The 26,455-nt window shown below is 46.2% G+C and overlaps 1 protein-coding gene across 2 annotated transcripts in view; it reads left to right on the forward strand.

Annotated features, from left to right (window-relative positions):
• GSK3B (glycogen synthase kinase 3 beta) overlaps positions 1 to 26,455 on the forward strand; it is a 702,432-nt gene that overhangs the window by 372,487 nt on the left and 303,490 nt on the right. The gene's annotated exons all lie outside the window — the stretch shown is intronic.

A 26,455-nucleotide genomic window follows, 5' to 3' on the forward strand; every position in this document is an offset into this window, starting at 1 on the left:
CACCGGGTAGTTTCTGCTCAAGTCAGGCTACGCCTTTTGAGGACTGCCCCGACGAGACATGGCGATTAAGGCCATCGACATATTCTCATGTGAGTGCCGTGGGGGCCCTTCGGAGCAGAGGATGTTGCGGGCATAAGTCAACTGGTTGGTCGGGGCATGTGTCCAGGGGTCGTGGCTTAGGGCCCGTGGGTGTGTGCGTAGCCCTCTGCCATGACCAGGGAGCCTCGCTAGCTGGTCTCTGGTCAGAGCTAGAACAGTGGGAGGGAAGTAGGTTTGCAGGCTGTAGTTGCAGGTATTGACGCATTGGGTGGGCGAAGGCAGTAGCGTGGGGCTTCTTTCTTTCACAAGTACACTGCGGGGGGTAGCCTTCTTCTCCCACACGCCACCTTCCCAACTTAACACACACCGCCCCCGCTCAATGAGAGGCTCGCATCTCAAGACCCCTCCTCCCTGACAGCATACATTTGCCCTATGGCAGCGTTTATGCCACCCACCCTCTTCTGCCTGTGTCCTCATGCTTCTCCGTACTTTTGTTCCCGGATAGTGGTTCTTCTGTGCACCCCTCACAGAACTTTGTTACTTATTAGCACAGGGACCAAGTGCTTTCACCAAGGATAGAAAAAGCGGGGACTGTGGGTAGGTAGCACACTGCGTTCCCGGGCAGCATCTAAGGTAGGGAGGGCGCTTGTTTAATTTTGTATTCACCCTTCCCCACCGTATGAATGAGTGGACAGCAAGGCTCCTTAGAGCATAGACTAGAGCGTGCTGCCACTTCCTCTACGACCAGCGGGGGCTTACTACAAAAATAGCGCAGCGGGTGCCTACCCAAGACGGATGCAAGCACTGCACCCTTTCGATGCCCAGTTAACCCTCTCCGCATTGGTCAGCGCCAGGCTAATGGGAAACTCTTCATTCAGTTTTATTAATGCTCCTCTCCCAATAATCTATTCCACTGAGCTCCGGTTCTGCACGTTAGGGATTTAAACAGCGCATGAAAGTGCAACATTGTTTTAAGTGCCTCCGTAAACTTACAAAGATAGCTAGCAGACATGTACAGCGTGTTTACACCATAAACTCCTGTGTGATTGGCTCCTATTACTGCTTATTATGTGTGCTTTGTAATTGCGATTCTCCTATTGGCATGTCCAGAGAATCTGGATTTCATTAAAGACACGGGGGGTTACATTATGCATTAATCTTTTAATGCAGTCACAAGCAGCCGCACTACATCATGAAGAAAACAATTCTAGAATGCAGTGAACACATGGTATAAAAGGCATGAGGAGGAAACAGACTGCCTCTTTTAAATGAATCGAAGCAATAAAAGTTCCACAAAGGTGAGATCCAACTTGATCTTGAGATTGAAGAAAACAGGAGTCCGAAGGGAGGAAACTAAGTGAGGAGGAGTCAAAGATGATGAGAATAATCCATCAGGTGGAGTTATCTGGAAAGAAGGAAGAAAATGTTAAAAAGGTCAAACTCTAGCGGTAAAGGCAGAGTAATCAAATGCATAGAATAATAAACATAGCAAAAAGTACTCCGTCCAAGGGAGGGAAGGGTGGGATAATGTTAGCCTCCGTGTCTTTAACGAAATCCAGATTCTCTGGTCATGCTAATAGGAGAATCGCAATTTCATTACAAGACCGGAGGCTACATTATGCATGTTGGTAACCTTGAAGAACAACATCAGACATATGCTCGATAGGTTACAATAGTGATGAGCAAAAGTGGATGCATTGGACCAATCAGCCGCTTTCAGGATATCATCCAACTTGCCACCAGACCAGAAAGATTTACTGGCCATAGAACCTCTGAGAGAGTGGGCCTGGAATTTAGATAGGTCAATACCAGCAAGACTCATTGCGGACTTGACCCATCTGGCTATGGAAGAAGAAGAAACTGGTTTAAAGGGTTTAACAAAGGAAATAAGGAGTTGATTAGCATCCTGAGGGCGAACATCTCTCATTCTAGAGTCATACTCTTTCATACAGTCTACAACACAGTCTTTTGCACAGACCGAAACAAGGATAAAAATTAGAGTCTGACATAGTTTTGGTCGTTCTAAGGATTTCAAACTTAACTCATACATATCATATGATCTACTAGAAATATCAAGACATTTTACATCAGAAACTCTACGGCAAGAAATTAAACACGAGTTGCGAGTTTAATGGAAAGACATTTTCTATCAAGTGAAGCGTTATGAGGCCAAGATGAAAAAAGGTCTAAAATAGCTTTAACATCCCACAAGGATTGGTATTTAGGTCTAGGGGGTCTCTTTAGTCTAATACTTTTCAGAACTCTACAAATGATAACATTCTTACCTACCGTCTTACCATTGACAAGGGAGTGCCCAGCGGAGATTGCTGATCTATAACAATTAATAGACGATAGGAGCCTCCACGGGATCCAAGTTCCACTCCATGCACCAACAAAACCATTTTCTCCAAATGTTGTTGTACCTATTGTGTGTTCCTGGTGCCCAGGATTCTCCGAGGAGAGTGAGAGCTGATGACGAAAGGCCAGACAATTTGTTGAATTGCCTGACACTTTCCAAGCAAGAAGGTTCAAATTCCCTGAAAGAATTAGGTGGTGATCTTCTGTGTTTGAAACCAGACCCTTGGCCGCTGGAATTAGGAAAGGAATGTCGCAGGACCATTCCAGGGTTGTCGGGAACCATGCCTGAGAAGGCCAAAAGGGAGTTATCAGGACCAAGGAGCACTGGTCTTGTCTCACCTTCTGCAGAACCCTTTGGATTATGGCAAAGGGAGGGAACGCATAAACCTGAAATGAGACCAGCACTGGAGACCAGCCGAAGATTGCTTTGCCATTCCAGGCATCCAAATTCTCCAGCCACCAAGAGAGTTCTGACCGGGCTTCCTGATCTAAGGTCACAAGATCTCCGTACCATGGACCAGACCGGAGGGCTTTTCCTTTTATTCTCTGAAGAGCACGGTAATTCAGAGGTCCTGGAAAGATAGCTTGAATGGAAGAAGAAAGGAGGCCCAGAAGTCTGGCTAACTCCCACAGGGTTAGAGACTCTAGTTTTAGAACGGACCTGATCTCTCTGCGAATTTTGGCAATTTTTCTTGGTGGGAAGAAGGCACCTCGAGGTATCTATGGTGAAGCTAAGGAACTCCAAGGACTTGGAGGGGGTAAGGATAGATTTTTCCCGTTTCATAATGAAACCGAGACTTTCTATAAGATCCATGGCACTATTGAGGTCCTCCAGGAGTTGCGAGTGGAGTTGGGACATGATGAGGATGTTGTCCAGATAAATAATTAAGCGAATACCCCTTTTTCTCGAAAGAGAGACGATCGTTCTCATAATCTTTGTGAAACACCAAGAGGCAGGGGAGAGACGGAAGGGGAGAGCCTGAAATTGGAAAAGACGGTTGTTCCAGATGAACTGAAGGAAGGGTTGGTGTTCTTGGGCCATAGGGATGGTAAAGTAAGCGTCCTTTAAATCCAGCTTGACCAACCAGTCTCCTTCCAGGAGGAATACCTTCCATTTTGAAGTGTCTGTAAACTAGGTACTTGTTTACTTCCCGAAGGTTTATGATCGGTCTCAACCTTTTTCCTTTTTTTGAACGAGGAAAAGAGTGCTGACAAACCTCTTTAGAGACCAAGGAACTTCTACAATAGCGCCCTTTTGAAGCATAGAAGCGATCTCCTCTTCGACAATCTTCTGATGGTCCTCCGAAAGGATCAAAGGTTTGGGGGCCTGCGTTTGAAAAGGGAGAGCTAAAAAATCTATTCTGAAACCCCGAACGGCCTCCAGAACCCAGGGGTCTTGAGTTAAAGATTCCCATATATGATAAGTGTTGAAGCCTGCCCCCTACCTTTGGGGGGGGGGGGGAGAAGAAGGAAGAGGAGGACTTACTTGGAAGATTGGTGGTGTTGGGTTTTCCACGGAATCTGTAACCCTGTTCCATGAGCCTCTCCCTCTCTGAGGATAGAATTGATGGTTAGATGGGTAGAATACTCTACCTGTGCCTTTGAAGGTTGAGAAGGGCCGTTGGTTGCCACGGCCGGAAGAACGGCCCCTTCTTCCAGCCTGTCCAAAAAGGTTGGTATTAAAAACGCGTTTCATATTGGCCTGGGCCTTGTCAAGAGCGGTAAAGGTAGAGACATATTTTCCTATTGATTTAATCATGTCTTCGCCAAAGAGGAGGCCCTGGGGTTCCGAGAGGGCTCCTTTTCGGCCAAACCACCCAACTTGGGGTTTATCTCGGTGAGGATGGTTCTCCTCCTCTCAATGTTGAGGCTGGACTTGGCATTGCCGAGGACGATGAGGGCCCTTTGACTCCAACCTCTAATGAGGTTGATGTCAAAAGGGGTGCGAGAGATATGAGACTTCTGCCAAGTCCAAAATCCTGGTGAGGGGGCCAAGGATGTCGAGGAGGCGATCCTTGCAGCCCTTAAGGGCTCTCTCTAGACCTTTCCTTGGGTCTTTGCCCAGTTTAAATCGAAATGTAATCAAGTCAGGGTCAAGGTTTGGAGTCTGACAGACCTTGTCTTGTATGCAGGGTGTGGGGCACTCGGATTTGAGAGTGTTCCGAGTCTCTCTTTCGAGTGAATTCCTGAGCCATCTTGTAATAAATTGGAAACCTGTTCCTGAGGGAATTATTTAGAGCTATTGGGGTGGGAGATGGTCAGTGGGAAGATCATTTCCTCTCCCAAGGGGTTGAGGATAGCATTTTTAGAGGAAGAGGAGTCGACCTAGAGTTGGTTGTTAAAATCAAGGTCTTCGTCATCCAAATCCAGGACGAATTCATCGTAGGGGTTCTGGAAAGTTTCCTCCTCCGAGTCAGTGACTGCGTCGGTCTGAGCACTATTGTAGTTTGTGCCGCCAGGGACACCCATCAAAGTTGTGCCGTGAGGGACACCAGTAACATTTGAGGCGCGAGGGCCTCCCATCAAGTTTGAGATGCTAAGACCTCCCAAACCAGTTGAGGTGCCAGGACCTCCCATAGTGCTTCCAGAAAGAGGCTCAGAATGTTTAGACTTTTTGGTCCTCTTGCCTTGAGTAACAGATTGAGGATCACGAGAAGGGGGGGTCATCAGGGAGGTCGTCGTGTTCAAAGGCAAGGGGTCTCTTTGAGGACATCACCTCTTTAAGGGTGTCCAGCATGCAAGACCTCATTTCTCTTTGGAGGAAGTTTTTAAAGGATTCATTAGCATGATTAGGGGAGCTAGCAGTGGCATCGTCCGAGTCGAGCTCAGACATAATATTGGTTTGTTTTGGCAACAGTATAGAGGTTTGGAATGATTAAGCAAAAAGGGCCAAAACTGTTTATAATCTGCCTTTCCCCTAATTTAAAAAAAAGGGATATATCTGTTTTATTTTGCAAGGCGCGATCAGAAGAAAGAGTGTCAAACGATCTCCGGCAGCAGCTGAGGAGAGCGATGTAACTGACAAGATCGCTCGAGCCCAGCCGCTGCCGGATAATTAAGGAAGGGACGTAGGCAAGCGGGGCACGCGACACCACCGTTGCCAAGGTGCATTCCTTCGTTGTGAAGACACGCTCGCAAAGACTGAGCGAGCGCGTATAAAAATTAAAAAGTACTGATGCCCATATTAGGAACTAAAGGGAACTGAAGTCTCTTGTGGACGGTACCGCGGGGCAAACAGTGAAGAAAGTAAGGGGGCGTTTCACGAATGTGCGGCGCCCTGGAAATGCAAGTGCGGGGCCTGCCCGAGGGAGAACACACTTCGGTGAGGAAGGGGAGGGGGCAGGACGAGTAAAGCTCGATGACCATAGATTGGAAATCGAGGGGGGGGGGAGGAAGTTGGGGGGGAGGGGGACCAGAGTTAGTTGTAAACTTGAAGGTTCAAGTTCGGGAAGAAAAACAGATAAGCAGTAGTGTATGAGCTCATAAAGCAGTACAGTGTACAAGTCTATAAGGCAAGAAAAGCTTAATATAATGAAAAGCAAAGGCATACAAAGCGAATAATGAAATAAAAGCAAATTATCTGCTTGCGAGCCGCATTTAAAAGAGGCAGTCTGTTTCCTCCTCATGCCTTTTATACCATGTGTTAACTGCATTCTAGAATTGTTTTCTTAATGATGTAGTGCGGCTGCTTGTGACTGCATTAAAAGATTAATGCATAATGTAGCCTCCGGTCTTGTAATGAAATTATGACCGATTTAGGAATGTGATGCGAATTTTTATTTGTTTTATTTTTTTTGTGCTAAACTTGTATTATGAAGGGCAGCAAGGCTTGTTCTGATGACTAAATGAATCCCCAAAGTTCTTCAGATGCCATACAGGCACGTCGGATGTTAACTTATTCAAAGTTTTACCAAATATCGCATTTTGTCCGTCTGTGAGACACAGATTTTTAACACAACACTGCTGAGTTGCCACCACTCATTTACCCAGGTCCCATCTCAATGTATTCCTACCTCTACAGTCTAACTCCTGTCCACAGAAAAGCGATGCAATCGTCAACCAAGATGGAAGCGGAATTTACTATACCGAAGCTTGTACCGTACGCATACTGAGCCTCCCCCTTGACACCATGTATGGTCATGAGGGGTAGATACACCAATATGCATATATTTCTTTCTAGTAAAATGTTTAATGATGGCTGGGAGGCTACACTTAACCACAGAACACACCTCTAATAACAAAACTTGCTTTCTATGTTATCAGTCTACTGTGCATTGGTTAATCTGAAGAGTAAGAACCTTAATCCGTATTTGAAAAATAAATGTGTCCCAGTAATTTAAAATCTTAACCAATGGGAATGCCAGCTTGCAAAAGTTTAGTAGTTTGACATTAAAACCAGAAGATTTACATTATTTTTGCATTATGTTAAATTCGAACCGAATATTTGGTACTTGATGCTCCTTACTTTCATTTTGTTTCAAGATTCTATTTTCAGAATGCTGTATATCAACTGTATATCAACTTTAGGTTAGATCAGAATTATTTTTCGCAAAATAAATGCCCTAATTCAGTAGTCGTCAGTGACAAACCTGATGTGTTGAATGGCGTGAAACTATTAAACTGTGAAGAAGTGCCTCGCCCCCTTTAAAAATGTCTGTACGGTGCTAATCTTTTTGCTTTATAGTATCGCTAAATAACTCTTGTGTATAGGTTTTGTGTGAAGAGTTGGAGTTAATATATATTTAGGCTGATGTTTAAGCTGCACCCATTGTTTATGTAAAATATGGAACTCTGTTTCGAAGCATGGATAAAATGCTTTTATTTTATCGATATGAAATTGTGGGGATTGTTGAGTTCACTAACAATGGCAGTTGGTCTAGTCAGTACCGAGTCTCCTTGTCTTGATTTTCTTCATTCAATGGTTTTATTTTTTACACTTGTTTTTTTGCCACTTCTATATTGAAAACTGTAGTATACTTCCTGGTTGTATGTAATAAAATATTTTTAAGGGTATATGTACCAAATATTGCATAATTTGATTTGTAGTTGATTTTGTAGATGACATTTTTTTTGTTTTTATCTAGGGTTTGGAGCTTAGGCTACATTGAAGTAGGTTTGTGCAATGTTCAGCCAGTGATAGACTACGAATTGTATTCTTTTTTTAGGTCGAGCCTAGCGGCAGCGCGCATGCGCTGCTCGCTCTGCGAGACTGCTGTGGAAAAGTATAGGATAGAAGCCTCGCCCACTCTCCCATATTTTTCATTGGCTTGTGACATTGTCTTTTGAAAATGCTGCCTTCCGATTCGTTAATAGGCTTGTTAGTCCCTCCTTAGGACGGCCTCGTCTTCATTTGAACCCTCCCATGGCAACTGGCCCCTTTACTTCGATTGTTTCACGGGACCGGTTATATAGTCTGTAAGCACTATTTAATTTGAGTTTCTCTTGTTGCAGGCTGGACATGCGCTGAAACCGCTTGTTTTTTTTAAGCAGCACTGCCTCCCCCATAACATGGTAGCCTGCTTTCAATCACTTTAACCCAGGATTATCTTGTCTGTTTCAAACCCCCCCCCCCCCCCCCCCCTATTAAGTCCTGTGAATTCCAGGTAGCACATAATCCTGTGCTAATGGGCTGAAGCTGACAACAGCACATCTGTGTTACATGTCATCTGTACTAAAGCCACCTGGCGGGTTGTTTTCAAAAGCCTGTTTTATTAACACCACCACCAATGTCACTGCCAATACCACTACCACCACCAATGCCAAAACCACTACCACCACCAGTGCACCACCAATACCACCACTACCAGCACCAATACCACCACCACCAATACCGCTACTGCCGCCAATACCACCACTACCAATCCAATACCACCACTAGTAATAGCAGGGGCACTGTACGAGGCCGAAGCTGCAGCCAAGACCATCCCACTTGTGGGACACCCCCGCGCCGCACGGCCACCAGCTGCTGCGTGTGCCCCTTGCCTGCCCTCTGCCTCGCTGCTGCCTCGTTTTGCCGATCGCCGGCGGGCGCCGCTGCGGTTGTTTTTGCCCTTGTTTTGTCCAACATTTGTGCCTGTTTGATATAACTTTGGTTTTTTTCCTTGTTTTTCCTTGTTTTGCTGAGAATTTGTGCCCGTTCTGTATAGTTTTTATTTCCCCCGTGTTGTGGTTTCCTTCCTTGTTGTCCGCCCTCCGCCCTCCCTTCCCGCCACCGCCGCTTTTCCCCGCCCCTTTTCTATTCTGTACCCTCCCCGCTCCCGCCTCCCAGCTGCTCCGCCCACCCGCGCACTTGGCCTTAAATGGCGACCGTGCGACGCAGGTGAGTGTGACCCACTTGTGGGACACCCCCGCTCCGCACGGCCACCAGCTGCTGCGTGTGCCCCTTGCCTGCCCTCTGCCTCGCTGCTGCCTCGTTTTGCCGATCGCCGGCGGGCGCCGCTGCGGTTGTTTTTGCCCTTGTTTTGTCCAACATTTGTGCCTGTTTGATATAACTTTGTTTTTTTTTCCTTGTTTTTCCTTGTTTTGCTGAGAATTTGTGCCCGTTCTGTATAATTTTTATTTCCCCCGTGTTGTGGTTTCCTTCCTTGTTGTCCGCCCTCCGCCCTCCCTTCCCGCCACCGCCGCTTTTCCCCGCCCCTTTTCTATTCTGTACCCTCCCCGCTCCCGCCTCCCAGCTGCTCCGCCCACCCGCGCACTTGGCCTTAAATGGCGACCGTGCGACGCAGGTGAGTGTGACCCACTTGTGGGACACCCCCGCGCCGCACGGCCACCAGCTGCTGCGTGTGCCCCTTGCCTGCCCTCTGCCTCGCTGCTGCCTCGTTTTGCCGATCGCCGGCGGGCGCCGCTGCGGTTGTTTTTGCCCTTGTTTTGTCCAACATTTGTGCCTGTTTGATATAACTTTGGTTTTTTTTCCTTGTTTTCCCTTGTTTTGCTGAGAATTTGTGCCCGTTCTGTATAATTTTTATTTCCCCCGTGTTGTGGTTTCCTTCCTTGTTGTCCGCCCTCCGCCCTCCCTTCCCGCCACCGCCGCTTTTCCCCGCCCCTTTTCTATTCTGTACCCTCCCCGCTCCCGCCTCCCAGCTGCTCCGCCCACCCGCGCACTTCGCCTTAAATGGCGACCGTGCGAACGCGCAGCGGTCACGCGCAGCGGGCGCGCCGATTGTGCGCCGAAGGCGCGCCAAAGGTAAGCCCGTCTACGCCCGTCCGCGCCTGGACCGCGCCCAGTGCCAGGACCCCTGGACCTCGAAGACCCCGACCGACCCGCCTGACGTACTCCGCCGCCACCCTCACCGCTCTCAACACCGGCCGACTCCCAGAATGCCATCAAGCCTCTCCACGACGTACCCACGGACCCTTCAGCTGCCACGCCTGCAAGTTCACCTGCATCCGGACCTGCCTCGCACCAGCACCCACCAAGCCGAACACCAGCAGCACCCACCTCAAGTGCATCCTGATCAACACACGCTCCGTCCACAGACATGCCATCGAACTCTGGAACCTCCTCGACACCACAGCTCCAGACGTTGCCTTCCTCACGGAGACCTGGATGAACGCCTCCTCAGCTCCCGACATCGCCATCGCCATCCCAGAGGGCTACAAGATCGTCCGGAGGGACCGAAACGCCAACCAGATGGGAGGAGGCATCGCCATCATCCACAGGAGCACCATCCGTCTCACGACCAGCACCGACAACTCCCTGACCACCGCCGAACACCTGCATTTCCAGATCCACACCAACCCGAACACCACCCTCAGAGGCACCCTGATCTACCGACCCCCTGGACCACGCACACAATTCAGCGAGGACATCGCCGACTTCGTCAGCCCGCATGCCCTCCCCTCCGCTGACTACATCCTCCTGGGAGACCTCAACTTCCATCTGGAGAACAACAACGACCGCAACACCAGCACCCTGCTCGACAACCTCGCCAACCTGGGACTCAAGCAACTGGTGTCCACCCCCACCCACCTCGCCGGACACACACTCGACGCTGTCTTCTCATCCAGCAAGGACATCGACTTCAGCCACGCCACAGAGCTTCAATGGACGGACCACAGCTGCGTCCACTTCACCTTCAAGAAAACAACGACCCACCACCACCAGCAACAGGCCGCCCGCAGAAGCTGGAACAAGATCACAGCAGACCAGCTCGCCACCTCCCTGAGCCAGCACCCTCCTGCCAGCTCAGCGAACCCCAGCCAGGCCGCCGACAACCTCACGAAGTGGATCAGCAACTGCGCGGACGAACTCGCCCCACTGAGGACCCCGCCCAGCAGACCCGGCAGCAAGAAAGCCCCATGGTTCACCGACGAACTCAAGAGCTCCAAGAAGAACTGCCGAGCCCTCGAGAAAGTCTGGAGAAGGGAACCGACACCGGACAACAGGACCTCCTTCAAACTTGCCACCCGGAAACACCACCAGCTGATCCGCGCCGCCAAGAAAACAGCATTCAAGGACCGGTTGGACAACAACGCACACAACTGCAAGGAACTCTTCAACATCGTCAAAGAGCTTTCCAACCCCAGCGCAGGAAACAACGACATCACCCCATCGCAAGACCTCTGCAACTCCCTGGCTTCATACTTCCACAACAAGATCACGGACATACACAACAGCTTCAACAACCAACCAACGCACACCATGACCGAACAACCACCCCCCACCACCACCCTCCACGCCTGGACCCCGATCAGCACCGAAGACACCATCCGCACGATGAACTCCATCCACTCCGGATCACCGACCGACCCCTGCCCTCACCACGTCTTCAACAAGGCCGACGCTGTCATCGCACCCCACCTGCGTGACATCATCAACACATCCTTCGACACCACCATCTTCCCCGAGAGCTGGAAACACGCCGAACTCAGCGCTCTACTCAAGAAACCAACAGCGGACCCCACCGACCTCAAGAATTACCGCCCCATCTCGCTCCTCCCGTTTCCAGCCAAAGTCATCGAGAAGACCGTCAACAAGCAGATGGCCGCTTTCCTCGAGACGAACGGATCCCTCGACCCCTCACAGTCCGGCTTCCGAGCCAACCACAGCACCGAGACCGCCCTCATCGCCGCCACCGATGACATCCGAGCCCTGATGGACAACGGAGAAACAGCGGCCCTCATCCTCCTGGACCTCTCCGCGGCATTCGACACGGTCTGCCACCGCACCCTAGTACGGCGCCTCAGCAACGTCGGAATCCAGGACAAGGCGCTGGAATGGATCATCTCCTTCCTCGACGGGAGAACACAGAGTCCGCCTACCACCGTACAAGTCAGAGGCCACCGAAGTCATCTGCGGCGTCCCCCAAGGATCATCTCTGAGCCCCACCCTCTTCAACGTCTACATGAGCCCCCTCGCGGCCATCGTACGCAAACACAACCTCAGCATAATCTCCTACGCCGACGACACCCAGCTGATCCTCTCCCTGACCAACGACCCCGCCGCCGCCAGAGCCAACCTGCACGAAGGGATGAAAGAGGTAGCCGAGTGGATGACGACCAGCCGCCTGAAACTGAACTCGGACAAGACGGAGGTCCTCATCCTGGGCTCCTCTCCCTCCGCCTGGGACGACTCCTGGTGGCCTCCCGCCCTGGGCACCGCACCCAAACCGACAGACCATGCACGCAACCTGGGCTTCATCCTGGACTCCTCCCTCTCCATGACCAGGCAAGTCAACAACGTCTCCTCGGCATGCTTCAACATCCTACGCATGCTACGGAAGATCTTCTGGTGGATCCCCACCGAGACTAGGAAGACCGTCACCCAGGCCCTCGTCACCAGCCGACTGGACTACGGCAACGCCCTCTACGCCGGTACCACCGCCAAACTCCAGAAGAGACTCCAGCGGATCCAGAACGCCTCAGCCAGACTCATCCTCGACATCCCACGAACCAGCCACATCTCCGGACATCTGAGAGACCTTCACTGGCTCCCCGTCAACAAAAGAATCACCTTCCGCCTCCTCACCCACACACACAAAGCCCTACACGACCAAGGCCCGAGCTACCTCAACAGCCGGATCAACTTCTACGCTCCCAAACGCCACCTCCGATCAGCCAACCACGCCCTCGCCGCCGTCCCCCGCATCCGAAGAGCGACTACAGGAGGAAGGTCCTTCTCCTACCTGGCCGCCAAGACCTGGAACTCACTCCCGACCGACCTGCGCCTGACCCAAGACCACCTCTCCTTCAGGAAGAAGCTGAAGACCTGGCTGTTCGAGCAGTAGCGGCTCCCCCCCCCCCCCAGCGCCTTGAGACCCTACGGGTATGTAGCGCGCTTTATAAGTGTCACTGATTGATTGATTGATTGATCCCTCCATGCCTGCCATAAAGCACAGCCCGCCATGCACCAGGAGTTGAAGCCAGGGCCCTGCTACAGCTAGAGTCTTTTTTTATTAGGCCAAGATAACAATGACAGTACGCAATGCCACACTGCACATTCAAATCACGGAGAGGGCACCCCCACCACTCTTCCTCCTGAGCCGCGACAGTGTAATCACAGAGCGGAAGGTGTTGGAGCGCTTTGTTGGTGTTTATAGCTCAGATCATATGTAACTCTCACTTCACACCTTGTGTCTGTGTAATGTACAACACTTAAGCATCTTCACTGCACTATTTATCACTACTTTGAAGACTTCGCAGGCAGGTCTCTTCCTCTGATATTTACAATCTAACACGCGATCAAGAAGGCCCTTTATTGCAATGCAATAGGTCTCATGTTCGAGAGTTTAAGCTATTAGTATTGTAAATGACAATGCCTTTTATTTATGTTCTAAAACCCAAAACATAAATAAAAGGCACTGTTATTTACAATGCCAATAGGTCAAACTCGTGCGAGACCTATTGCATTGCAAATGCTTGTTGCCTTTGCTTTTGATAGCTGACAAGTGAAAATCCAATGCTTGGTCATATTGGGTTACCGCTTCGGCACACCTTTCTGCGAGACAGACTTGTAATGGAACAGACTCGCGCATTGCCGAGATGCATCACACCTCAATCAGACTTGGTGTTTCAGATATGACTCACTACAGTGTGGTTTGAGTTGGTCACAACTGTTGCTGATCACTTTTCCATTCTACGCACGACTGCAGTCTAACCCTAGTCAAACCCTAATTGCTATATATGTAATCATAGCTTACATTTCTTGAAACAGTAGCGTAGTGGATAACGTGTTTATTTACTCAAATATTGTGCTGAATCAATGTGGTATCAGGCAGCTGCCTCTTAAAACTGATAAGTACACACGCACATCTGGCAGCAAAGATATGTAGCAAACCAGATTAGAAAACAATCATAATCTACATGTTTGCACCGTGGCTGACGTTTCGAGGATCTGTCTGTCTTTAAGGCCCAATGACTGACTGGACCTGTCCCCTCGTTGTGCTTCAGATGCTGCTGTTCACCTCAGTGATATAGTTAGGAGGTAGGTTGCTGATGGGTCTTAAGTTCCTGGTCTTTAAGGGACCTGCCAGAAATTGACTTGCAATTTTTGAGGAGCACTTTAACTATTTCTGTGATCCTGTGAAGGAGTGAGACTGAGATGGTGGTCAGTCAGCACTGTCCGAGGCCTGGTCGTTTATCTTTTCTTTTGTTTAGTGGTTGTATTTTCTCTGTTAGAACAATGTAAAAGCCATATGTATTCTGATCCACTGATTCTGGAGCTGGTTTTTAGATTACACCACTTACAGAAATGTCTTATTCAGGAACTTGAGCAGGAGGAGCATTCCACTAACCAGCTCAGATGTAGTTTTAAATTCTAACTGTGCTCCCTAACTTTCTGCACATGTTTTTGTATGGTACCTCTGCCTAAGCATGTATGCGAAGTACAGGTATGCTTAGTGCAAAGGTATTATATTGATCTACACTATCTTCTAAAATTGATCTCGAAAGGCATATGGTAAGTAGGGTGACATCTGTGTGGCCTAAGGACTTTAGTATAAATATTGTTTCAGGTACTTCGTATTCTAATGGTACTATGAAGAAGAGTGTCACAAGAGGGAAGCTATGCAGCAAAAGCAGAAAAAGGGCAAAATAAGGGCATTTGCAGCCAGATTTGGAGATTTTAGGGCGTCTTCAAATCCTGATAATTTGCAGTATATTAAGTATCATGCCGTTGAATCTTACAGTATCATAACACAGTCAGTTGTCGGGTTTCCATAATCTCGCAGAGCTAGTGCTTCAAAGAGCAAAGCCTGCCTCCCCACCCACCCACCTACAAGGAGCTCCTCACAGGCACTCGCATATTCCCATCAGCTTTATGAAATATCTCAACATGCAGTCTACATGCCCTTAGCACTAGTTCTCTGGTAGTCTGCACCGATCCAGTCTTGGATTGGAATGTCCCTCACATCTGGGTAAACTGTATATTAGAACAGTAGAGGGTTCTGTTCCCTTCCTTGTGTGCTGTGATGTTCTTCTTTCTCTGTACAATCAGTGAGTTGTTTATATAAAGTACTTCAAGCCATCTTTAGTTCGAACAAAAGATGAGACTTTCTTGTTCAAAAAAAGAAAGACGTTTCTTTGCCTTTGTTCAAGTAGATTGTTTCTGATTACCACATGCGGTAAGGCCAGCCACAGTTGTAATATGACAATTGGTTAGAAACTTAAAAGGCCAATGGTTCTGAAGGACATCAGTGGCAGTGCTTGAGAAATTTGAGTGACTGAAAAGCTTTGACAGCTAATTAAACGTCAGGAGACCGAATACCAGGGAGCAGAAGAAATACAAATTAGCGACTTAATGTTCATGCAGCTCAGATGAACTTTTGTGTTGCTCAGGCTTCTCTTGCCCATCATGACAAAAAAGGAGGAACTCATTTTACAAGAGACTTGCATACTGAAATTGCCCTCGCCTATAGGTATCAACTAGGAACTGGAGGCGCAAACTGAGTCCCTAGCTATGGGATATAACTAGGAGCTAAAGCTAATACATTGTGAGATCTCCCCTCCCCATGGATCTAGACTGGCAGCCTTACATTTTGAGATTGTTCCCCATTAATCTCCCCCCCCCTCCCTCCCCCACCTTCAACCTAAGCATGAACCTGGAGCTGTACATTCTGAGATTGCAAAATACCTACATTCCCTGTGAGCCAAAGACTTTCAGTTTGAGATTGCCCTTTCTCTTGGGCGTCTAACTGGAGCTGTAGAGTCCAAGATAGCCTCTTACAGGCATTGATCGGGACCTACAGCTGTATGTTCTGAGATTTCTCCTGTGGAAATCGACTGGCAGCTGGAGCCATGCATCTGAGATTCCCCCTTCCCATGGGCATTTACTGAAACCCCAATCCATGGATATGAGATGATTTCTCTCCAGAGGCTTTACATTCTGAGATTATTTTGGGAGTTGGAGCTTACATTAAGCTATATTTCTTTATATTTCCCCTTGACTGAGAGCTGCAGCTACACATTTTGCCTTTCATTGGCATTTAATGCATGCTGGAACAGTGTAGTCTGAGATTGCACCCACTGGAAATCTGACCTGTACATTCTGAGTTATTCCTCCTCATAAATATCACTTGGTTGCTGAAGCCATGCATTCTGTAATGGTGCCTTCCCACAGTCCTAGGCAGGGAACTGGAGCCATACATTCTGAGATTACCCCCATCCCAAATAGGCATGCACTAGAAACAGAAGTAGCATAGTTTGAGATTTCCACTCCCGTAGGCATTGACTACATGCTGAAGCTGTGCATGTAGAATCCTATGCCCTTTCCACAGTTACTGACTGGGAATTGTAAATGTACACTATGAGATACCCCTCACTGGTGTGGACTGGGATCTGGAGTCCTACAATCTGAGATTATCCTCTGACATGCATGAACTCTGATATGTACATCTTGAGACTCCACTCCCCATTGGCATTGACATGTATCTGAGATTTCTTCACTCTACAGGCATGTACTGAGAGCTGGAGTCCTAATTTAAGATTCCGACTCCAGATATCCCTTGACTAGGGGATGGAGATGTACATTCCTATATCGTCCCGCCCATAGATATTTACTGGGAGCTGGAGGTGTATATTAATGGATTGCTCCTCCAGATATGTATTTGCTTGGGACTGGAAATTTACTTTCTTAGATGGACTCTCCCAGAGATGGGGATTGCTGAAGTAGTACAGGTTGGGCGGCGGGAGAACGCCATCTGAGCAGCGTTTGATTACTTGATAGCAAGGACTCTTGCTAGACTCTGGATATGGTCTAGGGAGTAACAACTGTATTGTGACATTATATTGCCGTGGCTATCATACCACACGTGCTCTACATCCTGCTGCAAATTATCAAGTGACATTAAGAACATGAAAGGATACCCAACCTTCTATCATCTCTCGTTTTGATTGGATTACATATTGGCTCGAATAGACGAGCAGGATGTAAGGGTTTAACTACCACCTATGTCGCAACATTCCACTTGGCCAGGGTATTACCGTTTTGATTAATTTCAAATTCTCTGCATAGATTGTACATTGCCCTGAAGAAGTCCTGTTTTTAAGGACGAAACGCGTTGGCTGTCTGTCTTTCAAAGAAAAAACCAATAAAGGAAAAAAGAAACTTGACCTGTGTACAACGGCTTCGTGATGCCGTAGAAAATTATTATTCAAAGGACTTTTTGAATACTGGCGTAAAGTGATGAAACCCTGATTTAGAGTTTTCATTTGGTTGCCCCTGGTAATAGTGGATTGCTTTTGGACAGGGGGCACATTTGGAGATTTGCACACAAGAACTCATTTTTGCATTTGAATATTTCAATTGGTGATTGTATAGGATTGGTGCCTTACTGGTTGCTTTTTTGGTCCACTGTCCAGTTTTGTGTGTTAGTAGTACATATTGACTTTGCCTCCCCCTTTAGAAGTTGACTGGGAGTTGAAACTGTACATTCTGGAATTGCCCCTACCTCACATAGACCAGTCCCATGCATTCTAGGATGGCTTGTCCCTCAGCTAGACACTGACCTTGTTCATTACATAGTTACACACGGAAGCTGCGCCCGTGCCTTCAAGGATTGCCTCTCCCTCACATAGACCTTGCTCCCCCATAGGCATTGACTTGGGAGCTGGTGCCTTCTGGGATTGTCGCTCTCACATAGACCGTGACAATGCGCCTCCTATAAGTATCGACTGGGATCTGGAGTCTTATATTCTGAGATTGTTTCTCCAGCTAGGCATTGACAGGTAGCTGATGCCATGTATTTTGAGATGGCCCCTCCCATAGGTATCGACTGGTAGCTGGATTCGTATGTTCTGAGATTGCGCCTCTATATATACGTATTGACTGGGAGCTGGAGACATGCATTTGAAGATTGTCTCTCCACACAGGCATGAACAGGGAGCTGCACATTCTAAGATTCTTTGCCCACAGGCATTGACTGGGAGCTGCAGTAGTACACTTTAACATGCATTGAGTGGGAGCTGAAACCGTGCATTCTGGGTTTGCCCCTCCCTCACATGGACATTGCTCCTGCCATGTGCATTGACTGGGACCTGGGCCTGTGCATTTTGTGATTGCCGTCCCTTACATAGGCACTGATTGGGGCCTGGAACCATGCATTCTGTGATTTACAGAGTAGATGGGTGCATCACTGCTGCAGCAGAACCCCTATCCCTGTATGGCGCACAAGTTCTTTTATTAGGGGAGCTCAGAGAGAAGTGAAGAGTGTGTCTGTGAGACTAAATAGGCTGCTGGCACACCACGGTTTTTATGTGATCCCCAGTCACGTCACTAAAACCCTGTTATCTGTGAAAGGTCAGGTAATCTGTGGCCAGGCTTGCAAAGTGCTTAGATCTCCTGCACTACCCACTATAACTGCAACTTGAAAAGCATGTGCACGCTTTCAGAAGCACTTTTGCTCATTAAAATTAAGATTTTAAATGTCACACTTTCTTGGTTTTAATTTCGTTTAAAAGCTCACTTCACAGTAAGTTAAAGGAATGAAACATAAGTACAAAACATGTTAAAAATTAGTTTAACTTCATATGCTTCCTTCAAACAATACATTATTTATAGATTTCTGAACCTTAATGAAAAAACCCTTGCATAAGAGCCACGTTCATCAAATTATGGTGGGATCTGACCCCAGGTAATGTGACCTACTCCATTAAGGCTGGCATTCATGCACAGGCCAGAGCATGCCCCAGTGCATGTACTTGAAAAGACCCAAAATGGGAACGCCTAAAAACCATAGACAATCCTTCATTTATTTAAACATTTTTTAGCACCACCCAACCAGCACCCGAAATCCATGCTAGTCTCCCTGAAACCTAGAAAGATAAAATAAGTTTCTCTTTGTTCCAATAGTAATCAAACAGCATTTTCAGGATGATGGTAGTTTGAATCTGAAGGACCCTCTTCTCCTTCACCCTCTTGCCCCCCAGGTAATCTTTGAAACAGCGTGAAGATTTGTGAGGAGCAAAGTAGTTCTCTTCACTTGTTCACCTGGCTGAAGTTATGACTATGAAGAAGACTGCTCGATAAAAGGACTTTTACTATGATTAATGCTTTTGATTTGCAGGTGGGTGTAGTGACCTGTCAAGAGCCAAATTAAGGACCCACAAAGAGGAGGAGCACCTTACTTGAGGGAACAAATGAATTTGGCTCAATTAGGTGACCGTGAAGAAGGGTTCCAAAAGTTGTTCCAGTGGCCGTGAGGTGATCTATCTGCCAACATCTCTTGCGCCACTGTGAAAGACAGGCTAATTATTGTTTTTTAACTGCTTTTATATAGACAGCGGTTGTGGTGTTTGGCCTCCATATTTTTGCTTTGGCCCTCCTTTTTGATATTTGCTCCCTTCCCCTAATCCATTCTGATTTTTAGGTCCCGCCTGAGCCTGCGCGCATGCGCTGCTCTGTGAGGCATGTAAGGGCGTGAGGAATTTAGTAAGGGCTTTTGAACTCTGAACACATGCTTGTGCGTGTGCTTTTTTTTTTTTATTAACCCTCAATTGGCCTGTGCATGCGTCTTTCAAAGAAAGACAGCACGCCATTGGTCTAAGCGAGCAGCAGCTCCATCTGTTTCCAATTATCGCGCCTGCGTCTCGCGCTGGCCCTGGCTTTTTTTTCCCCCTTTCAATGGCGGTCGCTTCACTTTTGCAGCTGCTGGTTTGTTTCAGGTCGCTTCAGGGCAAACCGCGTGCCCGAGCAACAGCATGGGAAGCCCATGCATTGAAATCTATGCCCTCTGAATGCCCCTGGACAGCTGCCACTTCCGCACCAAGCCCATCCACCGCAACACCCTGAACCCCATGTGGAACGAGCAGTTCCTCTTTCGGGTATACTTTGAAGACCTTGTTTTCCTCCGGTTTGCTGTTGTGGAGAACAGCTCAGCAGTCACTGCTCAGAGAATCATTCCGCTGAGGGCCCTGAAGCGAGGTAAAATATGTTGTTTTGGGGTCCGCACGTTTTTTTTTTTTTATTTATTAGTTCAGCAGATATATCTATTAGCGAACAGCTTTTGAATCGGCGTCATAGAATGCTCTTTTGTTTGCTGACCCTTTTTCTCGTTCTATCTAGATCTGATTTACTTGAAAGCGTTTCTTGCGTAATCCAATAACATCTGTGATTCGATTATGATTATACGGTCCGTACGCTTCGCTGCCGGTATTGTCTGATGTGAGCATGATAGGATTTAGTCATGTAGAACACGAGTGGCCTCTCACTGACCCTGGAAGCGTTTTATGGAGTATATATAGCCATGGTGCACCCGAGCACTGTGGCGTCGGACGGCTCCTGGGCGCCTGACGCATGGAAAGGGTTAAATTGAGCATTAGCAAAAGTACATATGCGAAAAAGTTTTGTGAGTCACAACAAGTATTTTTAATTGACACACTGTCTTATAATTGAACTTATTAAACCATTTTGGCCGCATGTATCAGCGACCCCTTTCAAGCTAGGGCACAGAAGCTCCCCAACAATAAAGTTTTGCCAAAACCCTGCCAAAGCAGGTGTTACCAACCGGCTGGCGGCCACCACCACACCTGTTGGCTTTGCCAATGCTTATTTTTATAATGGATTTAAACACAATATTAGTTAGTGTACAGTTCGTACAGATACTCATGGGCCCCTCATAAACTGCTCAAAGATGTGAGGCTTCAGGCTAAGTTTGGGCCACATTTCTCGGGGAACGTATGACAACCTATTTATTCATTTGCTTATTTCGAAAGGTATAATGATTCAAACACATATTGTAATTTTTAATAGGAAAATAAATATCAAAATTTAACTGCAAAAAGCTCCCTACCTGTTTCACAAAAACAATATTTAGTCGTCCTTATAGATGTCGTATTTTAAGGTATTTTAAAGAAAAAACCAATAGAATTAAATATTAACTGAGAGTTCGTTTTTTGAATAGCCATCTTCAAACACAAAGTGATGTGTGGAAATGCTTGAATCCTCTCTAAACAAGTGGCATCCTCCATTGATTTGTTAGTTTGTGTGTGTGCCATTAGGCGGGCCGACCTGTAAACATCAAACTTGGTACCCCAAAGACAGCCAGAACATCTAGGCATCATTCCTCATAGTGAGTCATTGCAAGTGGTACAGGTATGCCCAATTGTGGGTTCCGAGCTAGCTTTGATGTACTGAGTTGCACTGCATCTCAGTTGGGGCCAGACAGTGCTCCACGTGAGTCTGAGATGCTTGTGTTCATTTTTAGGAGGGATATGATTGAGATTTGGGCTGGATGCTTTCTTCTGGTTATTTTGAGGCTGATTTCTTTGGTCACGGTTTATAAAGATGCAGCAAGAAAAAACTGAGTAAACACGGAGCCATTGCCGTTGTTTAAGATTAATTCCAGCATAGCAATCACATTTTGGTCTTTAACAGTTTAAGCACTTCAGAGTGTTGCATTTTTGCTTTCCTCATGTTATAAATAAAAATAATAGATCTATTCATACATTGAGGGGCTTTGTGTCTGCCGTCTTCATCTATTTTTCTGTTCATCAGTCATTTACATTTTGTTACTTCACGCTGCAGCATACAACATGAGGCACTACATGGGCCCACTTCAGCCTGTGTTTCTCTTGTGTCGGTGGGTGGCTGCAGCTTTCCCTGAAAGCTCCTTCATAAAATGTGCTTTTTAGGTTTTCCCTACTGCGCGTAGGTCTGCAATAGCTAGTGTTTAAAAAAAAATTATTATTTTACTGGCTTAAAGCCCACCTATTACTTACAATGATTATCATTGTTTGGTGTCCATTTCACGTTTGTGTCTTTGCTTCTTACTGGTCACGCTACTGGCTCCCTGCTGGCTGCTCACCTCCTCCTTGTCTTCTCACCTTCTCCTGCAGTCGTCTTCAGGCTTCTGTCCATGCTGAGGAGCATGGACCCATCACAGCTTCCTGTTTGCAGCCAGTGTTCTTCAACTGACTACGCTTTCCTGATGGTCCCCCTTATTAGGTCTCGCCTAGGAAGTGCTTGCGCTGTCTCTTCGCAACATGCTGTATTCAGGATATGGGCATTAAGCCCCGCCCATGTTCCGCCTATGCATTTTATTGGCTTCTTTCAGTGTCTTATGGAATAGTTTTTCATTGGTTTATTTGTTTGTTTAGTAGTCCCTCCTTGTCCCTCTTTATTACCTCCTTCTCTTCTAACCTCCTATAAGGATAGCCCCTCTAACATGTGTCCTTACTCTGTACGTTTCATTAACTGTTACTGAGCACTATTTAGTTTAGGCTTTGTTTGTAGTTTCTGTAGGAGGCACAACATGCTCTCCTGCTTTGCAACCAACCCTGGTGTCTCACTGCATTGTGACTTCCACCTTAGTGCGCTGCTCAGAAGCAGTGCTTGAATTGAAACATTTTATATTTTATTTTTGCAGCTCGGTACACAGCGTTTCATCTTTACCATAGCAGCCGCGCTTTAGTTTGCTTATGCACATCTCGCCCAATTTGAATTTACTAAAAAAGTTTTCTTTTTTGCCAGTGCGCCATGCCGCACTTTCATTTTCATAATAGCACAATAGTGGCCACGCCTTGCTTTTCTGCACACCGCGCTTGATAGTTAAATTAGCGGCCCCGCTTTTATTTTCTTCTGCGCGGCTCGCTAAAAACTACTTTTCACACATCATTTTATTAATTTTTACAGAACATGCCACGCTTTCACAATAGCGGCGACGCGCCTTGCTTTTATGCAGCCATGCATGAACTTTGAAATGGTCGCAGTGCTTTGGTTTTCTTGTACGGGGCGTGCCAAAATCAACTTTTCCAACACTATTTTGTTAATTTTTACCAGCGCGCCATGCAATGCTTTCACTTTAATAATACCACCTACGCGCCTTGCTTTTGTTGTTATAACGTGAAGCCAACACTCCTGCTTATTACTGGAATCTCAAGCACCCACCTCCTCTACTGCAAGTATATTTCAATATAATTAAAACATTTATTATTGTTTTTAACGTGTCCATAAGCCTGTATCGCTCTTGTCAGTGTTTAGTTTTAGACTTAAGTGCGTTTTCTTTCCTAGAGCTGTATTTAACATACTTGCTCTTTCATATTACCCAAGTTTCTGAGTTGCCACCTTGCTCCTTCTTATGCAACCTTTCTGCAGCTCTGCACCATGTTAACACCCATTTTAGGTTGCTGCTCCTTGCTTCGTCGTGCTACATATGCTGTCCCTTAGTTTTTTTGTTTACTGACTTGCAAGTAGAACAAACATTGTCATTTACAACGCCAATAGCTTTAACTTGCACAAATGAGAGACCTATTGCATTGCAAATGCTTGTTTATATATGTGATTAGAAAACCAGAGTCTTAGCTGTATGGTGGGCAAGTGTCCGTTTTCTGGAATGCAGTTATTAAATGCTATTTTTGAGTTTTGATTGAAAACAAAATTCAGTACTTGAGCCAGTTATCCATTTAGAAGGTGAAGTAATCCTCTAATCCAGTGTTTTACTAACTGTGGGCCGTGACCCACTTGTGGGTCGCCAGCCGATTTCTGGTGGTTCTTGAAAGAGCAATAAAGATGCCTTTACATTTTGTATTCATCTTATCACGTTTGCTGTGCTCCAAAGACAGAGGTCAAATGTCAGGCTATGCCTTCTGACGCATTGTTGCTTATTCTTTTACCATGGGGATCAGTGTTTAATTTTCTTCTATTTTTTCTGAAAAATTAGTAAAGTGAACTATGGCAACCTTGGTGTACATATTGTGAAACGAAGGCAACAAAATAAAAATTCCTGTAAATGAACTGTACCCATATTTCAGAAGTTAGGAAAGCAAACACGGAGTGCAATGTTTTGTAATTCTGAAGTGTGATGGAAACAAAGATTTTATAAGATTAAAACATATTAAGACACTTTTACTTGATGAAATGCAAATGATAAATATACACCACAACCTGATTTCCACAGATTATCATTTGTGTGCTATATAGTTTTAGCTGTAAACTGTAGTGGCCATTTCAATGTAAATGTGCTGTCTGTAAATGACAGTGCTCTGCCGCATGATGCTTTAGTAATATATTTGTCATGGTGTGCTCCAAAATGCACCACCAGCTCCATGCTACATCCTGTCGAATGCATTTGATACACTTTGTATGAAGCTTCTAGTTTTCACAATCCCTGGTACTTCAGTGTTGTGACATTGAAATGTACACCACCGCTCTGAACCTGTTCCACTGATACAAAGGTGCTAAACTCTGTGCCTAAGGCCAGTTTTAAAATGAACCTTTTCAATGAAAGTATTCTGCAGCAAAACTTTTTTTTTTTACTTCACAAACCCATTTTAAGAGAGACTGTGCACACTATACATAATCATACACAATCATCCCACTTGTGTATGACTTTCATACATACATTGAGAAATATGCATGTGGCCTAAAGGCCAGAGTTGCCAACTTTGGATCTGTGGAACCAGGTTCAGATCATGGTGTTGGCTCTGGACAAATCACTTAATCTCCTGCCTTAAAATAAAAGATAAAACAAAATAGGGCAGGGGAAATACTAATACGGAAATACAGTACCCCTCTACCACAAGTCAAAACCAAAATCTTTATGGAAAACAGTATTACTTAAGGAGGGGTGAATTCGAGACAGTCTTGTCTCTATATGGAATGTTGTCTATTTTTTGATTTCCCATTAATTGTATTGTATATCCCTCTGATTTCAGTTTTTTTTTTAAGACCCCAGATAATCAGCGTTTTTAAAGCGTGCTACTCACCCGTGAGGGTCTCAAGGTGCTTGTGGTGGGGTTGGGGAGGGGACTGCTGATCCGGCTGCACTTTGGTGTTCAGTCAAAGAGCCAGATCTTTACGTCTTTTCTGAATTAAGTCTGACGCAGATTGTCTGAAGTGGGTCGGCAGAGTGTTCCAGGTCTTGGTGGCGAGGTAGGAGAAGGATCTTCCTCTCCTTCACCTCTTGTGGCCAGGGCCAGCTGGGCAGAGCGGAGGTGTCTGGTGGTGACGTGGGATGAGAGACAGTGGTTCAGGTATGCTGGTCCTGCATTGTGGAGGGCGTTGAGGCGTACGTGAGGAGCTTGAAAGTGATCCTTTTGTTGACTGGGAGCCAGCGGCTTTCTCGGAGATGTGGCTGCGGCAAGGTATGTCGCGTACCATTCTGGCTACAGCGTTTTGAACATTCTGAAGTTTAATGAGGAGTGTCTGGGTAATACCGGCATAGAGTGCGTTGGCGTAGTAGTCTGTTGTTGATAAATGCGTGGGTGACTGTTTTTCTGGATTCAGTGGGGATCCATCTGAATGTCTTTCAAAGCAGGCGGAGCGTGTGGAAGCATGATGAGGCGACTGCGTTGATCTGATTATTCATTGTGTGCGATGAGTCCAGTATGATGCAGAGGTTTCTTGTGTGGTCTGTGGGCAGGGTATCCAGTGAGGATGGCCTCCCATAAGTCATTTCCAAGCTGAGGATGAGGCTCCTAGGATGAGGACTTCGGTCTTGTCCGATTTCAGTTTGAGGCAGCTGCTCTTCTCCCAGGTGGCAAAGGCATTAATTCCTCTGTGGAAGTTGTTTCTGGCGGTTGTTGGTTTGTTAGTGAGGGAACGGACCAGTTGTGTATCGTTGGCGTAGAAGACGATGTTGAGTCCGTAGTTCCTGATAGTGGCAATTTTAGGAATGACTATTATTGGAGTTCATCAGCTCAGTCATAGTGAAGGTGGATGGATAATTGTTACCCACCGAAATGTTATTTTTATTTTCAATAGTAACTTGGCATCACAAAAGTGATATTGTGACTATCTCCTGTTTTCACAGGAAGACCAGGTCCTTGCCACTTGAACCTTGTTTTTCTCCATGGACTATTAGTGGTTTCATGTGATTTCTCCCTTTCTGATTGGGCTCTGCATGCTTATTACTTTGAATAAGTGTTTGTATCATGAAAAAAAGATAACTTTTCTCCACTTACTGTATATCCGATCTGTTGATTAATAGTAATAAAATCTTTATTTGTTCACATCTTCTGAATTGACCAAATTATATTGATAGAAATTTGCTGTGTTGTTGTTTTGGTACCTATGAACTGTTTAAATAGTTGGATGATTTGGTGGTTTTTGAAATGATATTTGGTTTAGAGGTGTTTTTTGTTTTGTTTTATTTTGTTTTTTACTTCAGATTAAATGAACCTGACCTTATGTTATGTAATCTGGTGCTTGTATAAAGATCTCAAATACCCCTGGGCAGTGCTCCAAAATGCACCACTGAACCTCATTTTAACACAAAAATTCATATTAGGTCTTATCCCATACTCTTGCAGAAGAGGGTTTAAAAAAATAAAAAAGCTAAAATCACTGGTATCAACAAGCGTTTTCAGAAGTCTTGTGATTTTAGTGAACAGTTTCCACAGGCCACCACCCCAAAGTGTTCCAACTCCAGTGCAATTCACCATCTGCCACTTTTATGGGCAGATCAATATGTTGGCCACAGTCCATAAAGACCTATTGAAGGGCATGGTCAGGATTGTAACATTACAAACAATTGCTGTGAGAGAAGAATGCAAAAAAATGGAGTATGTAGTTTTGGTAATTAACTATATGTTGAAAGCAGGTATACTATTACATCAGTGATGCAACAGTGCCTCATGTCTGTTAAAGCAAAGTGTGTTGCGAAAGTTTGATATTTTTAAAATTGGG

This window comes from Triturus cristatus, chromosome 8 (genome assembly GCF_964204655.1).
Source record: "Triturus cristatus chromosome 8, aTriCri1.1, whole genome shotgun sequence".
In the NCBI taxonomy this organism is placed as follows: domain Eukaryota; kingdom Metazoa; phylum Chordata; class Amphibia; order Caudata; family Salamandridae; genus Triturus; species Triturus cristatus.